This window comes from Canis lupus, chromosome 32 (genome assembly GCF_011100685.1).
Source record: "Canis lupus familiaris isolate Mischka breed German Shepherd chromosome 32, alternate assembly UU_Cfam_GSD_1.0, whole genome shotgun sequence".
NCBI classification, from domain to species: Eukaryota; Metazoa; Chordata; class Mammalia; order Carnivora; family Canidae; genus Canis; species Canis lupus.
The window spans coordinates 7,922,040-7,941,097 of record NC_049253.1 but is presented as its reverse complement, the minus strand read 5'-3'; the positions used below and the strand labels follow the sequence as shown (position 1 = coordinate 7,941,097).

The 19,058-nt window shown below is 38.0% G+C and overlaps 1 long non-coding RNA gene across 4 annotated transcripts in view; it reads right to left on the bottom strand.

Moving 5' to 3' along the window:
- Positions 1 to 335: 335 nt before the first annotated feature.
- The window catches only part of LOC102154795, a 35,821-nt gene continuing 17,098 nt past the window's right edge, over positions 336 to 19,058 (bottom strand). For all 4 annotated transcript variants that reach the window (XR_005382635.1, XR_005382632.1, XR_005382633.1 and 1 more), the window contains one exon: positions 336 to 638. This is a non-coding gene — a long non-coding RNA (uncharacterized LOC102154795). The remainder of the gene's footprint in view (positions 639 to 19,058) is intronic.

The following is a 19,058-nucleotide window of genomic DNA, read 5'->3' as shown; positions in this document are numbered from 1 at the left end:
CTAGACTTGGCAAGCCTGACCATCATTTTTAAAATTTATTAAACCCCGGTATGGAAGAAGTGGCATTTCTGCTTGATCCATCCTGGCTGTGAAATAGTCAGATATTAAAATGGGGCTCTTTTGTCTTTAAGTTTCACCAGTGGCCCAAAGCCTAAGAATAATGTCTGATTGAGGTGCTAGACCACTAAGCAATACATCCTAAGGACTATGAAATTGATTCTGCCAACATTGTTCAATCTTCATTGTTCAAGAAGACTACAGAGAATGCCTTTGAAAGAGTTGTGGATGCTATTGTTGCACTGACTATTGTCTTGTAACAAATTACATCCAAATCAGTAGCTTAAAGAAGCATTTTATTATGCTCACAGATTCTGTGGATCAGGAATTTGGACAAGGCATAATTCAAATACCTTGTTTGTGCTCATAGTCTGGGGCCTCAGTTGGGAAGACATAATGGCTAGGGGTGACTCAAGGGCTGGGAGCTGGCATCATCTGGAGATGTCTTCTCTCATTTGTCTGGTGGCTGATGCTATTTGTCAGTTGTGATGTCAACAGAGGTATCAATTGGAACACTTTCACCGGGTCTCTCCTTCTTGCCTGGACTTCCTCTAAGTGTGGCGACCTCGGGGTAATCCTTACTGATTGAAGAAATCAGAAACCTGTTAGACCTACCAAGCATTTCATTCAGATCAGGAAAGAATAAGTCCAAAAGTAAGTTTGAAAATAATAGAAAATAATTCACACGCTACAGAGTTTAATTTGTTTGATCAATGACTACACAATTTATAATGTCTTTTGAAGCAGATATAAAACAAGAGCTATGGAGTCAACAGAAAACAGGAATTACATAGAAAGCAAAAGCCAGGAGCACCTGGATGGTTCAGTTGATTAAGCGTCTGCCTGCCTTTGGCTCAGGTCATGATCCCAGGGTCCTGGGACCCATATCGGGCTCCCTGCTCAGCAGGGAGTCTGCTTCTCCCTCTCTCTCTGCCACTGCCCCCCACTTATGCTTTCTCTCTCTCATTCTCTCTTCTCTCTCTCTCTCTCTCTCTCTCTCTGTCAAATAAATAAATAAAACCTTAAAAAAAATAAAAAGGAGCGCAAAAGCCATCTGGTGGCTGTATTGAGGCAAGCTAAAATCCCTGGACTGCTCAGGTTAGGATTCATATTATGAATGAAAAGATGAGATAGTACAATCATTCGGACAAGTCACAAAAAAAAAAAAAAACACAACAACAACAGAAGAAAAACTGGGTTACACTGATACACTGATAAAATAACTCCTCATTATTTTATACTTTTCTGTTAAAAATGTATTGGATTCTTTTAAAATTTTTTAGTAATTCCCGGAAGCCCAGGGAGTGTTAAGCAACATGGGATTAACTTAAGAAGCATAAATTATTCTGTTGTAAGAAGACATACATGATGAGAGCTAAAGTGGCACTAATAAGCTAGAGTAAGCTCTATATGAATCTCTCTTTTCTGCATGCAGTCTGTTTTCTATTTCTTCCCAAAAGCAAGACAAGAAGCTTATATTTTTTCTTAAGGAAAATTATGTCTTTTATAATATGTCCTATAATTTAAATTTCCTAAGATAGATACATGTTTTGTTTTGTTTTAATGATCAGAAATTCTTCTGTCAGTAGATATATAGGACTTGTAACTCCTCTTCAAAACTCTGGTGAGTATGTGACCCACTTTTAACCAATATAGTAAGGTGGAAGTGATACAGCATGACTTCTAAGGCTACGTCAGAAGAGGCATTACAAGTACTACTTTGTTTGCTTAAATACTAATTTTGGGACCCCTGAGTGTCACACAGAGAGGATTGCCTTGAGGTCATCAAACTTAGAGGAAGTCCAGGCAAGAAGGAGAGACCCCGTGAAAGTGTTCCAATTGATACCCCTGTTGACATCACAGCTGACAAATAGCATCAGCCACCAGACAAATGAGAGAAGACATCTCCAGATGATGCCAGCTCCCAGCCCTTGAGTCACCCCTAGCCATTATGTCTTCCCAACTGAGGCCCCAGACTATGAGCACAAACAAGGTATTTGAATTATGCCTTGTCCAAATTCCTGACCCACAGAATCTGTGAGCATAATAAAATGCTTCTTTAAGCTACTGATTTGGAAGTAATTTGTTACATGACAATAGTCAGTACAATAGATTTTTTGCAAAATATTGACCAATCTGGCTAATTTCTAGAATTTACAAACTCCACCAGTCTCTTTAGCCTATCAGCCCAATTTTCCCTTATACATCTGTTGAGTTGTGTCCCCCAAAACTTCAAATGAAGTCCTAGCTCCAGTACCTCAAAATAGTACCTCAGTATCTTACTTGGTGATAAAGTTTATTACAGAGGTAATCAAGTTAAAATAAGGTTATTAGAATGGGCCTGGTATTCTTATAAAAGGGATATTTGGAGACAAGTATATATACAAGGAGAAAGCCATGTGAACATAAAGATGCCCATCTATCAGCCAAGGAGGGAATCCTAGAACAGATTCTTCCCTCACAGCCCTCAGAAGGAACAACTCTGTCAATGCCTTATTTCTGACTTCTACCCTCCAGAAAATAAAGTTGTTTCTGAAGAATTCTAAAGAATAATTTATGCTTTTTAAATTTCTAGCCTCCAATAAATTTCTGTTGTGTAAGCCATCCAGTTTGCAGTGCTTTGTTATGGTATTCCTAGAAAACAAATATAACATTGAAACTAGAGTTAATAGGGAGAATTCCCTAGGTCCAGGATAAGTGCAAGATTTCATAGCATCACATAATCTATTGTTGGAACTGTCCTGATATAGTAGTATCATCTAGAGTAGTACAAACATATATGGTCTGCTAGTTGATGTTATTTGTCAGTTGTGATATCAACAGGGGTATCAATTGGAACACATTCATGAGGCCTCTCCTTATTGCCTGAGCTTCCTCAAAGTATGGTGACCTCAGAGCAATCCTCTGTAGTGATAAGGATATTACTATGCCCCTAAAGCAGCCATTACATCCTTAACCAACTCTGTTAACTATTTGCTGCCAAAATCATCTTGGGATCCTACAGATCGAATTTAATCCACCTTATAGAATAGTCCTTATAGAAAGTCCTTTACATGTTCTCAGACAGCTGCCTATCTCATCTGATATATTCTTTTTTTTTAATTTTTTTAAATTTATTTATGATAGTCACAGAGAGAGAGAGAGAGAGAGAGAGAGAGAGAGGCAGAGACACAGGCAGAGGGAGAAGCAGGCTCCATGCACCGGGAGCCCGACGTGGGATTCGATCCAGGGTCTCCAGGACCGCGCCCTGGGCCAAAGGCAGGCGCTAAACCGCAGTGCCACCCAGGGATCCCTCATCTGATATATTCTTTAACAAAAAACACATCCCCAGTCTCTTACAGATATTTCTTATGTGATATGATCCCATGTCTCTTCACCATCATGATTATTCCCTTTTGAATTTATGTCCATTTATGACAGAACAAGAAAGAAATATTTTACAATAAAAACCATCTGGTAATACCACGGACTACCTTAAATGGTGGTGAGTTAACTATCACTGACAGAAGAGCTTTGAAGATTTACTCAGAGATATTGTAGAAAGATAACTAAATCAGAGAAGATATTAGACTGGCTGTCTTCAAGGATATTTTTCAATTTTATGATTTTATAACATATTAGACACCTAAGATTCTGTTATATTCCCTCAGAAACCATAAAATATCCAGAAAAAAATGAGGAATTCTTTTCTAATCTTGAAAGGGGAATGGCCTTTATAAGCATAGCCCCAAATATCAAAGCCATAAAAGAAAACTGTTAAGTTTAACTTCATAAAATTGTAAAACCCTGAATGGCAGTAAATAAATAAAAGCAATGGCAGCAGAAAATGGGTCCTGGGATCAAGCCCCACCTCAAGCTCCATGCTTTAGGATTCTCTTTCCTTCTCCCTCTACCCCAGCCCTTGCTCTCATGCTCAATCACATGACCCTGGGTTCACAACCTAAGCTGAAACCCAGAGTGGGATGCTCTACTGACTCCACCACCCAGGTGCCCCTAGCATTCCTTTTTAAAAATAAGACCCAGTGTTGTCATGAGTTCAGGGAAATAGAGCTTCCAGATAAGTTCCTAGTCCTGCCAACACCTTGTTAGATACTAAGCAGAGGACCCAATAGAGCCACACGATACAGCAGTGTTGAGTTTGTGAGAATTTCCTGGAGTTTTACCACTTATAATATGATTACTTTTAGGTATGCTTTTAGATATCCATAAAATATTTAAACAATAATGTAGCTATCAGTTGTAAGCTAATGTTTACAGTCCAGTTAGACATTGTCAGTAAATTTGTTATACACATTTATTTATACATTCAAAAAGGTAGTAGAATTGAGTAATTTAAATTTTTTAAATTAAAATGGTTTAAAGTATTACACAAAAATAGGCACAGTACTTTTTCTTAAAATAGTCTTTTTGCATAATGCTTCACATTTGTTTTTGTAGTTTGCTCTCATTTCTTTGAGAAACTTGTAGAGTACTTTTAGAGCACTTGATAAACCATCACCATGGTTTTATAAGGACATCAGAAAACTAGAGATGACTTGAGAAATGAATCGTATATATATCCTTGAAAACCTGCCAACACTTTCGATCTTGGTTCCTATCTTCCCTTTCAGTGTATATGCCCTAATACCTACTAAAAATCTATAATTGCTTTTTATCTGCTTTAGTTATGGCTATTTTGCGGGTATTTAAAAAGATTTTATTTATTTATTCATGAGAAACACAAAGAGAGGCACAGACACAGGCAGAGGGAGAAGCAGGCTCCCTGAAAGAAGCCTGATATGGGACTCAATCCCAGATTCCAGGATCATGCCCTGAGCCGAAGGCAGACTTTCAACCACTGAGCCACCCAAGTGACCCAAGTTATAGCTATTTTTATACCATGATCTGATTTTAGGCCAGACTTACTCCTAGAATTCCCTAAAGGGTCATCCATTCAATATCTTCTCCATCTCCATTTCCAAGTCCTGATTCTTCCTGGTCTTCCAGGTCCTTCCCTCTCATAAGAAATATCTAAAAATGTGATTTTCACAAACTAAACACACCTGTAAAATGAGAGCCAGGTAAAGACACAGAACACTACCAGTATGCCTCATGGGGTAGTTTACTCAAAGTCTAGATGAAAATCTATTAAAATCACTTATTTATTCTATCAATATTATAGTGCATCCATAATGCCGGTCCCACTTCCAGATGCTGGTGCTACCCTGGAAATCCATGAAGCAAATTTTTACTTCTGGCTCTGCTATGTTCTTGCCATTTTGATCTTAACTGGATTAATTAATATTTCTAAGCCTCAATTTATTTGTATGTATATGGTATTGAAACATTTCTAAGGTTTTCTAATTACCTAAGGGTAAGCCTTTATTGGGAAAATATGAGTTAAGAGGGGAAAAGACATAGATTTCCAGTAAAGCATAATTAATTAGGCATATTTCTATTCTCTTTCCTAAATGAATAAAAAAGAAGAATTAAAAGGAGATGTAAGAAAGGAAATTGAAGGAGTATAAGAAAAAAACAAAGAATAGACAACAGCAAATGAGAACTATTTCAACAAATTTATTAAAAAAGAAGATGGAGAGGGGATAACTAATTTAGCAATGTAATTTGTAACCTAACTGCAGAGACATATGCAAGTAAACAGCCAATTTGTTCTCTGGAGGCTCAGGTTTAGGATATTTGAGTTCCCATGGAACACTGTGCAGGGGAAAGTATAGCTCAAGCTAAAACCAAACAAGGGCCTAGTCCAGAGTCTGTGTGTGTGTATACAAAGCAGATAGAATTCTAGGTCCCCATCCCATCTCACTCATAAAGGACTAGAAAATAACTCAAAGAAGCACTGGATTCATGAAACCAAAGAACCATGTGGGGAATAGAATTAATTTAATAGGATTAAGTGAAAATCTGAATACTGAAAGCTGAGACTTTCAGCCACTTTTTTCTACCCTACTTTCAGAATAGCAGCTACACATACACACCCACTCCCTCACATTTACCCTCACTTCCCAATTCATGTTGCATTTAAATATATTCAAAATGTTGCTGACAAGCATATGACAGAGACGTAATATTTGGAAAAATTAACAAAAGGATCTTAGCAACTTTAGTAGATGAAAAGATGAGAGAATTATTATTAACTTCAGGAAAAAGTATTCCATGAGAAAGAGGTGTGGTGTACAACATGGCTTAAGAGTGCATAACATTTGCACAGTCATAATAATGTTAACAGCGAGTATTGATTTAGCTCTAAATTATCATGTACTACATTGGAGGTAAGGGAAGGAGAGTGGTTGGACGTGGGAGTGTGCTAAGTATGATTGGTCTTCAATATACATGCTCACCTTTTCAATATACCTCCTTAATTACAGGGGCCTGGGAAGCTAAAAATGGCCATATTTTCCAAATAGCCTTGAAGCTACAGCTCTGGATACAACTAAGTTCTGTCATAAGATGCACTTGCTTGAGATTTGGAAGGCCACAGTGTGCCAAAGGCCATTTCCTTGTGGCTGTGACTACTGGTAAACAAGGTTGAACAGATAAGAGTGTTTGCAGGGGACAGACTTCACATTCCAATGTCTATTTAGGACTTTATGGGTATGCCATGCACTGTACTCTATCTGGTATGCCATTGAATCCAATAGTCCTGGGCTGGCCTTTGCCTCACATTCAATTATTGCCTGCCCCATCCCCCAACAGTTTGGTAATCACCTAGTTCTCTGCTTGAATGCCTAGAAGAGTCACAGTTTCCAGAACTGAACATTGGTACCGGGAGAAAACCTATATCCCAAATGACAAATTGAGAAACAGCAGTATGAGCACATTATTTAGAAATCTAGGGGATCCCCGGGTGGCGCAGTGGTTTGGCGCCTGCCTTTGGCCCAGGGCGCGATCCTGGAGACCCGGGATCGAATCCCACGTCGGGCTCCCGGTGCATGGAGCCTGCTTCTCCCTCTACCTGTGTCTCTGCCTCTCTCTCTCTCACTGTGTGCCTATCATAAATAAAAAAAATAAAATTTAGAAATCTAGAATTTCTTACCAGGGAAATCAGCTAACAGCATGGGACTGAGTAGCCTTCGGGATACATAGAAGTGAATATAATTTCTATATCATACTGCAGGTATCCTAAAAGCATAAACTGGATTTGGCCTCAGTCATCTAAGATTATTGTCATAAAATTAAAGGTAACATTACCATAGGACTGTTTTACAGTTTTACACATATGCATATGCCAATTCTTTTCTCTCAAAGTTTTTCCTATATCGGGTTTGTAGTATTCATATAGCCAAGGGAAGAAATATATTCAAGAATGTCACTATATGTCTCACCAGACATCCCTTCACTGACCTCTGAAAATAGAAGAATCACTATGTATTAATGCAGTGTTTTGATGCTTTCTTTTAAACCCCCGTATACAAAGAGTCTTACACCTCCCTTCCCCCAGATCTCTAGGAATTTTCAGGAAGCTTGTCTCTGATCATTTTTGGTTCTGTTTCTAACTGAATTACCATTTTGCATTTGCTAATTCTTGCAGCTTGGATGGGTTCACATAAGGAGCTTAGCTCCTTTTCTTGCTTTTCTTCATCCCATTCCTTCAACCATACACACACACACACACACACACACACACCACGCACACACACAACCACTCATTCATATACTTTGACAGGTGCTTTTGAGAGAAGCTGATGGTCAAAATTTGGGGAAAAAAGAGGAAATTTACTTTGGAGAAAATATAAGCATCTAAAAAAATAAAGTTTTACATTTTTGTTCCTAAAAGACCTGTGATCTTTTCCACATTTGCTTCCTGCCATGCTGTTCAGGCTTCTAGGTCTTCTCTCTCGGGCTCCATCCCTCACAGGAGAAAAAAGTCATATATTCTTATACGGAAAAATTAAAGTCACGCCAACTTTCTCCTTCAAACTCATCTCAGGGCTTCCCATTACACAGTGTAGGAGTCAGCAGAAACTTTAAAATTACAGCTGTCAGGTCAGCCATGGAACATTTTCAGAACAGAGTCAAAACCTTCCCCAGGGCAGGTTTCTAGGAAGGGAGGTTTTTTGTTTTAAATTTTTATTTATTTATGATAGTCACACAGAGAGAGGGAGGCAGAGACACAGGCAGAGGGAGAAGCAGGCTCCATGCACCGGGAGCCCGACGTGGGATTCGATCCCGGGTCTCCAGGATCGCGCCCTGGGCCAAAGGAAGGCGCTAAACCACTGCGCCACCCAGGGATCCCTAGGAAGGGAGGTTTTAATTCACATTGCATGGAGAATGATTTTCTGACTATCAGAAAAATAAAATAATGAAATGAATGCCAAAAAGAAATGATAATGCATCATGTTTGAAAGTATTTTTTTTAATTGTTATTTATTTATGATAGTCACAGAGAGAGAGAGAGAGGCGCAGAGACACAGGCAGAGGGAGAAGCAGGCTCCATGCACCGGGAGCCCGACGTGGGATTCGATCCCGGGTCTCCAGGATCGCGCCCTGGGCCAAAGGCAGGCGCCAAACAGCTGCGCCACCCAGGGATCCCTCATGTTTGAAAATATTATGAAAAGATAAATAATAATCTCTCTTGAATGATTTAAGGAACATTTTGATTATCTTTTTGCCACTGTGTGATAAATCTTTATTCATTGCCTCCCTTAGGAGCACGTAGAATAAGATTAGGTAAAGAAATTCAAAGTTATCCTTGAAAATAAATTCCTTACTCTGTGTGTGTGTGTGTGATGTGTTTTTATTTAATAATGTCTTCATATCATTAAAATTTTTTCTGCTTTGGTAAACATGTCATTGGCAATATTTTCCAATCATCTTTGTAATATTTTGATTTCCATAAGAGCAGTTATTGGATTATTAGCATAACTCAAAAACATTTTCATTCAGGAAACTAGTTTTTAAAATTGCAGAGAGCTATCTTTTTCTTCAAAAAACTATACTTATTTAGTTTTGTGGACCCACTTTCCTCATTAAAGACTGAAGCCAGCAGATGAAAGAAGCTGAAAACTGAAAGGTCAAATCCCCGGAATATGTATTTATTGCTTCCATTTAGTAATAAGAAATATATAAGTGAATTTGTGATTTTTAAGGCTTTTTAAATCAACTTGATGGGGTTATAATTTACATGTCAGAGGATTCATCTGTTGTAGGTATACAATTATTTTTAGCAAATTTATAGGGCTGTGCAGCCACCATCACAATCCAATTTTTAAACATTTCCATCACCCACAAAAACTTCCTGATACCCATTTTCAGCCATTCCTATTCCTACTCTCAGTCCCAGGCAACAATGGATTTATTTTTTGTCTCTAGAAGTTTGTCATTTGTTAATATTTCTTACAAATGAAATACTATATGTAGTTTTCTGTGTTTGACTTCTTTCACTTAACATAAGCTTAAGGTTCATCCATATTGTAGTATGTATCAATAGCTAAGCCTTTTTGTTCCTAAATATCTCATTGTGTGGATGGATATACCATATTTTGTCTATCCATTCAGCAGTTCATGGACTTCTGGATTGTTACCACTTTTTTGGCTATTATAAATAAAGCTGCATAAACATTCATGTGAAAATTTTTGTATGGATACAAGATTCTAATTCTCTAGTTGCTAGGTCATATAGCAATTCTATGTTTTATTTTTTGATTACTTTCAAAGCAGCTGCATCATTTTTGTATTCACACCAGCAATGCATAAGAGTTCCAACTTCTACATATCCTGCCAAAACTTGTTATTGTTGCTTTATCATTATTATTATTATAGCTATTTTGGTAGGTATGTAGTAGTATCTCATGGTTTTACGTTGCACTTCCCTATTGACAAATAATATTGAGCATCTCTTCATGAGCTTATTAGCCATTTCTTTTCTTTTTGTTTTAAGTTTTATTTATTTATTCATGAGAGACAGAGAGAGAGAGGCAGGCAGAGACACAGGCAGAGAAAGAAGCAGGCTCCATTGCAGGGAGCCCAATGTTGGACCGATCTGGGACCTCAGGATCACGCCCTGGGCCAAAGGCAGACATTCAACCGCTGAGCCCCTCAGTCATCCCTTATTAGCCATTTCTATATCTTCTTCATGAAATGTTTATTCACATCTTTTTGCCCATTTTTAATTGAGTAATTTGTCTTACAATTATTGGGTTATAAGTGTTCTTTATACAGTCTGGATGCAACTACTTTATCAGATATATTATTTGCAAATATGTTCTTCCAACCTGTGACTTGTCTTTTAATTTTCTTAATACTTTCAGGGTTTAGGGCAGCCCAAGTGGCTCAGCGGTTTAGCACTGCCTTCGGCCCTGGCCTGATCATGGAGACCTGGGATCAAGTCCCACGTTGGGCTCCCTGCATGGAGCCTGTTTCTCCCTCTGCCTGTGTCTCTGCTTCTCTCTCTCTCTCTCTCTCTCTCTCATCCCGTGTCTCTCATGAATAAATAAATAAAATCTTTAAAAAAAAAAAGACTTTAGGTTTTAAAATGGGGGAAAAAACGTTAACTCAATATTATGTAAGAAAGATACTTAATCTCCTAATAACTTTATTTTTTAAATCCTCAAACACAAACTTTAGACCTTCTGGGTAATAATGCAGAGTGAATTTAACTGGAATTAAAGTCTACCTCCTAAAGGATAAACTATAATGCAAGAAACATCTTTTATAATAATATGCTTTGATGTAAGACTAGTGGTTTACAGCTAACTGGCTTGCATGAGGTGAGGGTGGGAGGTGATATGTGTGGAGATCCTGATTTATAAGAATTTCCAATTTCCATGGTGTAAATACTTCCCCTGTACTATTCTAAGGTACTAATGGTGTAACAACCAGCTCACAAAATACTTGAACATTTAACTATTGTATCTAGAGAGCCAGAAGAAGCTACCTCTAGTGCACTACTGAATATCTGTGATTGGACTGGTAATAAGAAGTCTGGAAGAGAAATTCCTCTTTAAAAAAAGAAAAAAAAAGCAACTGCTTTGGAGGCATTTATTTGCAGATTACTAAGAAGTCACTGACACTTCACATAAGAATGAAAGGAAGAGGAGTTTTTAGGAATCCAAGTCTACAAATTATAAAAAAAATATAAGTAAATTCTACACAGGATTAAAAACGAAAATAGAAGTATTTTCTGGAACAGAAAATGGAGAATATTTTCTAACAGTGGTATCACTACTATTAATCAGGCTAATCTACTGGTGTGAACTATGATAGTTGTATGGAACTCATTCCATGTGGTTTGAGTGGCACTGACCTTTCCCATCTCCCTATAGCTGCAAATACACAACCCTTGTCATCCAGAGCTCTCCTTGAACTTTTGCTGGAAGGAGCAAGAAAAAGGTCTACTCTTCTTGCTGCTGTCACAGGGCATGAGGACAATAAAATCCTGGAGTTGTGGTTTCTCAAATGGTAGACCACTCTTCTCCCACTAGTGATGGGATTTGAGAGGATTAAAAAACATCAACTCTTCCATCTCTCTACAGTGCAAAACATTCCCCCGGCTAGGGTGCTGATCTAGAAGTAATCCAATTAAAACCAAATTTAGGACTTTCAATTCTCTCTTTCCCAGGAAGAGAGAGACCTAGTGGCCTCTAGCAGTCTGAGAAAAGTCAGCCTAAAGATAAACCTAACACAAGGAGGATGGCAAAGCCTACAGATTCTCAGAAAAGGGTCCAAAGTCCTGATAAAGCTATTCTTGAAAATGGTGTGTGAATAAATAAGTCTTTCTCTCTCTCTTTCTGGTCAGTTTAAAATCAATGATATTTTACTTACAACAAAAGCTTTCCTATCTGGTTCAACATCTTTCCATCCTGAGTTGTTCTGTTTTTTCAACTCTTGGTACCATTGCTAAGGATACCACTGCCAATCCCTTTTTGGAATTTTGTCCTCCTGAGCTTCAACCTTTCACTCCTCTTCTGCTCTTTAAAGTATGCAGCATATCCACAGAAACAAGCATGGAGAGACATAAACAGCACAGAACATTGCTATCGATCCAGAACCATTTCTCCTTTTTTCACCAGCAATCTCTTTTCATGCAGATTTATGTAACCCAATTTTGGACTGTATGCTGACTCTAACCTTGCACACCATCAGTACAGGGCATCTGCTAATTATTCACTAACTCACTATGGAGAACTCTGATCCCATGGGTTAAGAAACATCCTGCTTTGGAGCCCAGCTCAGGCTCCTGAGACTTGTCCAGGCTGAGCCCACAGAACACCCTTGGCAAAGAGGGAATCACCTATGTGTGTCAGCACCTTCTACCAGTTCCCTTACTGCCTTTTCAACAACTCTTATTTTTTTTAAAGATTTATTCATTTATGATAGACAGAGAGAGAGAGACAAAGAGAGAGAGAGAGAGAGAGGCAGAGACACAGGAGGAGGGAGAAGCAGGCTCCATGCCAGGAGCCCGACGCGGGACTCGATCCCAGGACTCCAGGATCACGCCCTGGGCCAAGGCAGGCGCCAAACTGCTAAGCCATCCAGGGATCCCCCCAACAACTCTATTTCCATTCTTTTCAATAGCTCTACCTGTCATGCCTACTTCCTAAACATTAGCACTTCCCCAGGTTTCGTGCCATATAGTAATCCCAAATTTTAGTCAAATAAAACTAAACCCACAGAAATTGAGTGACCTGTTTGAGTCCAAAGGGACAAAGTCAGACTTGGAATTCAAATTTCTAAAGCCCAGGGAAGTGTTTTGTTTACTTCTACAGCAGGTGGAACAGCCTTTGTTGAGCAAACTCCATGGAGCACTTTATATTTGATCCCGGGAATGATATTTTAAGCAGAATATTGATATTATATGTCACTCTAAGAAGGAAAGATCCAAAAGCCATTTTCAGGTGAGGATATTAAAGGGACTAAGAATTATCTCTTAGGAAGAAAACTCATAGGAGAGAGCAGACAGCTGTCTTAAACATCTGGGTTATGTAAGGAAAACCAGATTTATTTCATGCTTCTCATGAGAAAGATTAGCAACAATGAGCAAAAGGTACAATCAAGTCAATCTGGGTGACATACATAATAAGAGAAATTTCCAATAAGGAGAATTGTTCCCAAATGTTACCTTGTGATGTGGTGAGCGCCCATCAGTAAAAGATTTTAAGCAGAAAGTAGATGTCAAGAAGTTACAGATATAGGAGACACACACTCCTGATTTGAATGATCAGAAGGCTTTTAAGACTCCAGATCCTTTTTAAATTCTAGAATGTGTCTCAGATGAAATACAAGGAGTAAAATTTTAATTGGTGCTCCTCAAATTTCAGTGTGCATAACAATCACCTGGAGAGCTAGTTAAACTGCATACTCAGGGCCCCACCCCACAGAGATTCAGATTTAGTCAGTCTGAGGTGGAGCCCAAGAATTTGCTTTTCTAATAAACTCCCAAATGATGCTAATTCTGCTGGTCCAGGGACCACGCTTTGAATGGATCTATAAATCCTAAGTATTTATTAGATATTTGTGAAGAGATGAAAGAAAATGAAAAGGCTTTGGCAAGCAAAAAGGGAAATAAAAAGTAATGTGCACTTGGCATTCATATAGGAAATAAAACAGTGTAATGACTACTTCAAAGGAAAAAATCCTTCCAAAACATAGGCCACATCTACCCGACAGTATAAAAACATTTGGAGAGGAAATTAATTGGTACATATGGTTGTGGGTGTTCATTTCTAACCATACTAAACATTCCATCAAAGCCTTTCTTTTACTCATTCGGTTAAGAAATTCCAATGAAATGATGCTATGTAAAAACTTTCTATTTGGAGTCAGATATCAACTCAGACCCACGGTCTCTTCTGCTTATCTCTAACACCTTCTTTAGCAATTCCATTTGGACCATAATAAAACTGAGGGTGAGCTTGTCAGAAGTAGTAGAGTGCTATTTGGGACAAATATTATAATTCAACTTCTAAGTGCCTTTACCATTGAAATGGAAATCTGAGGCAATGATTTTAAAAACATTTTAAACACATAAGCTCTCCAATGGCAAAAGGAAATCCTTATCCATCCTTCAAAGTTCATCAAATTGCACTCCCCCATTAATTCTTTACTGATCCTATCAACAGACTGTGAGTTCCAAATCCTTATCTCATGTTCAGATGTTTTTCTTTAAAAAAAAAAAAAAGTTATTTGACAGAGAGAGAGCACAAGCAGGGTGTGCTATAGAGAGAGAAGGAGAAGCAGGCTCCCCGCTGAGCAGGGAGCTTGGCTCAGGGCTGATTTCAGGGTCCCGGGATCTTGACCTGAGCTGAAGGCAGACGCTTAACCAACTGAGCCACCCAGGTGCCTCTCTTAAACACTATATCTATATGCTAAGTTGCAAATGTTATGTGTTGCATCAGTATAGGCCCAGTAACACAGTGGGTTAAACAGAGAGTGTATAACATAAATAATTATTAAATTCTGATACATGAATATTTAGGAACAAGTATAAGGAAGCTAAGTGGTAGCTTAGGGTGGAGGGAGAGTAGCCATGGAAGAACAAAGTTGAAAAGGATTCCTCTTCCTAAGGCTGAGGTTCAGATCTCACTGGAGAAGATATAGTTTAGCCCACTGGATAAAAAAGGAGTTCACTAGTTTGCCCTAGCCAGGGCTAATTGGGGTGACGGGGAACAGGAGGTATTCCTCTGAGGATAGCTGATCAGCAGCCAGAGGTGTGGGTGTGTACAACGGAAGGGGGCCTTGGGAACAGGCAGTTCACAGGGGCTAGAAGAGGGAGTGATGGCTCCTGGAATGAAAATCCTCCAGGCTCCTGACAATCCACATGCAGGCCTGCACTGGGAATTAGAGCACTGATGTGGGCAGGAAGCCTTCAGGACACCAGTCTCTACGTCAAGGAGGGGGGTGCTATGGGAATCTTATTACCAGGCTAGACTGAAGCTGCAAGATCACCTACTGATCACACATTACAGGCATATGGCTAAAGCAGAGCTCCACCAGATGTCCTCATGCACTCCACCAGCTGGAAATAGCAGGAGACACCCTCCTAAAAGCCTCTACTGAGAAAGCTTGGCATCATGCTTACTGTAAAAAAGAGGTACTTAAAAGAATTCTGTCCATTTCAGCATATACTGAAGAACAAATTTGAAGGTAAGAGGTAGTAAGTTGATAATTGACACATTTGTGTAATTCCTAGATTGTTGGTTCTTTTAAGACTAAGAACTATGTTTCATCTTAGTAGTCTCTGTGGTGCCTAATTTTTACAATAAACTATGCCTTAGTAAATATTGAGAATTTCCAGCTGTCTTTTTTTCTTCTTTTCTTTTTTTGCAGAAATTGACAAGATGATCCTAAAATTTATATGGAAATGTGAAAGACCCAGAATAGCCAAAACACTCTTGGGGGAAAAAAAGAAGTTGAAGGACTCATATTTCCTGATTCCAAAACTTATGTCAAAGCTACAGTGATCAATAAAAATTAATAACATTACAATAAAATACAATAAAAATACAAACCAATGGAAATTCATTGAGACTCTAAAAATACATCATGAAGTTTGTGGAAAAATTGGTTTTTGACATAGGTACCAAACTATTCAAAGGGAAAGAATATCTTTTCAACACATACTACTGCAACAACTGAATATCCATATGCAAAGATTCAAAAGAATGAATTTGGAGACCTACCTCACATCATATAGAAAAATTCACTTTAAATTGGTCTAAATGTTTAGAACCAAAAGAATAAAAGTCTTAGAAGAAAAGATAGGAGTAAATCTTCTGACTTTGGATGAAGCAATAGTTTCTTAGCTATGAAAACAAAAGCAGAAGTGTCAAAATAAAAAAATTCATTGGGGCACCTAGGTGGCTCAGTGGTTGAGCGTCTGCCTTCAGCTCAGGGCATGCATGATTCCAGGGACATCAGATCAAGACCTGAATCAGGCTCCCCACAGGGAGCCTGCTTTTCCCTTTGCCTGTGTCTCTGCCTCTCTCTCTGTGTCTTTCATGAGTAAATAAATAAAACACTTTAAAAAATAAAATTAAAATAAAAAGTACATTGGATTTCATCAAAGTTGAAAACCTATGTGTTTCAAGAACATCATCAAGAAAGTTAAAGACATCCCACAAAATGGGAAAAAGTATTTGCAAATCATGTATCTGATAAGGGACCTGTATCCAGAATACATGAAGAACTTTTACGAAGCAACAACATAAAACAAATGATCTAATATTAAAATTAGGCATAGACTTAAACACTTTTCCAAAGATACACAAATTGCAAGGAGAACATGAAAAGAGGCTCAATATCATCGTTGTTAGGGAAATACACATCAAACCCACAATGATCTACTCTCTCATACCTACCAGAATGGCAATAATCAAAAAGACACTAATAAGTATTGGGAAATATGTGGAGAAATTGGAACTTTCATATATTGTTGGGACTATAAAATGGTGAAAAATGATCTCATAGTTTTTCAAATGTTTAACATAGAGTTACCATATGACCATGAATTCCATTTTTAGGCATATACAAGAAAAATGAAAACATACATCCACATAAAAACTTGTACATGAATGTTTATGGCAGTATTATTTACAATAGCCAAAAAGTGAAAACAACTCAAATGTCCATTACTTAATGAATGACACAAAATATGCTATAACTGTACAGTGAAATGCTTATGCTGTAATTAAAATGAATAAAGAATTGATACATGCTAAACATGGATGAGTCTTAAATACATTATCCTAAGTGAAAGCAGTCACACACAAAAGGCTACATATAATTCTATTTATATTAAATGTTCAGAATAGAAAAATTCAGAGAGAAAAAAAGTAAATTAGTCATTGTCAGGGGCTGGAGGGGAAAGGAGAATGGGGAATGCCTGATAATGGATATGGTGGGGAGAGATTAAAATGCTCTAGAATTAGGTAGTAGTAATAAACACACAACATAGTGCACATGCTAAAAACCATTGGATCACACACTTCAGAGTGAACTTTGATATGTGAATTATCTCAATAAAGCTGTTATTTATTTTGAGAGCTAAGATTTCAATATTTACTTCCATTTTCTTCTTCCTTTCCAAGTACAGTTACAGTCAAAGAACCTGTATTGAAAACATAAAATTTATCTTTCTTTTCTTGGAACAATGAGGATATATAGAAAACTGGAATGTAACAATCATTGACTTCAAGTTTCAGACATCCTTTTTTTTTTTTTTTTAATTCATGAGAGACACAGAGAGAGAGAGAGAGAGAGAGGCAGAGACACAGGCAGAGGGAGAAGCAGGCCCCATGCAGGGAGCCTGATGTGGGACTTGATCCCGGGTCTCCAGGATCACACCCTGGGCTGAAGTCACCGCTAAACCACTGAGCCACTTGGGCTGCCCCCAGACATTCTTATTAAGATTTCTAATTACAGTTATGGTTGTCAAGAACTTTGAAAACTCATGAAAACAACTGAGACAGGAGAGACTATGGGGCTAGATAACCAATGGAAGAGAAAACTTAAGCAAGCCACTTCATCTCTTTCGGGGTTTCCAATTGCTCACCTGTGAAAGAGGGAAATTGGAATAGATGACCTCCAGCATCTACATGTCTCCCTGGAAAGTTAGCTTTAGAATCAAATTTTCAAAGGCCTTTACTGTTCATGAATTAAATAAATAGTAATAAGGATTATTTTCTAACAAAACATTTTATTAAATGTGGAATTATATATTATGCTTTTCTTTTTCTCCTGTAAACCTGTGTCTTTTTATCACTAGGCTAAAATATATAATTCTAACCCTGTGTGCATGTGTATTATATCATATTTTTTTAAAGTTACTTTTGTTTGTTTATATTTATTTACTTATTCTTGAGAGAGAGAGAGAGGCAGAGACACAGGCAGAGGGAGAAGCAGGCTCCCTGCAGGGAGCCCGACCTGGGACTCAATCCCTGGTCTCCAGATTCACACCCTGGGCCGAAGGCGGCGCTAAACCGCTGAGCTACCTGGGCTGCCCTATTATATCATATTTGAATTTTTATGTATTCTTTGAAGGAATCTTTACCCACTTGACAACTTGGCCTTCTGATTTCTATATATATACTTATGCATACTTTGATTACATAGATTTCATTTTTCTCTGTGTAAAGTTAAAATACAGGCAGCTAAAAAAAGCATGAGCTATTTCCGCCAGCCGTCTCCTGGGACTTTGTTCCCAAGTTAGGCAGTTATTTAAAATTGAGCAATTGTACTGTCTTTTCTTCTAATGGCTATCATTTCAAAAACTCATGGCACTTAAAAGACAACAACAACAAAGAATAAAGCAAGCGTCCCTCAGCTGGTCAGTGTACTCCCTTGAAACACAGCAGATACTCTTCTATCTATCTATGTTTGGATTTAGGTATATATTTAGACTCTTTATCCTAGGGAGCTGAGTGCTTTGCACTCTGAAAGCACATGTTCTCCTATTAATCATCTTAAGAAACCATTTTTTCCCTTCCCCCTTCAAGAAAAAGTATAAAGGCTAAGAAAAAATAATTTGATCAGAGCAGATAGGGAGTATAAACCAGTAAGAAAAAAAAGCTTGGTAAATCAAGTTCCTTGAGTCTTTATGTCCATCTGCTCTCCATAAAAGATCACTGCCTACTCACAAAGCTCTCCTTGATCATTGCAGTCAAAATTAACCCTGCCTTTCCTCTGTGTACTCACAGTGTTACTTGAGACTCTGTTTAATGCTTATTTTATTCTGCTATGCATTATATTACTTAAATGTCTGTCTCCCCCATCAGAATTGTATTTCCTTGACTAATGTGTCAGAATACCACTAAGTCACATCGAATAGAAACTAACTCATTTCCCAATTTAAATCTCTTCAAATTCTCCTAAAATGGGAAAGGATATCTACTCTATATTTATATTCCTTGAATAGCTCTTGATCATAGTATAATGATTTCATGAAGGAGGTTTCAATACAGGTGACTGAATTAAATTCACCTGTGATGTCATCAGTTAAACCATATGAAATGGCAATTTCCTCAGGTCAAAATTTACTAAGAATTCTATTACCCTGGCCCAAATGC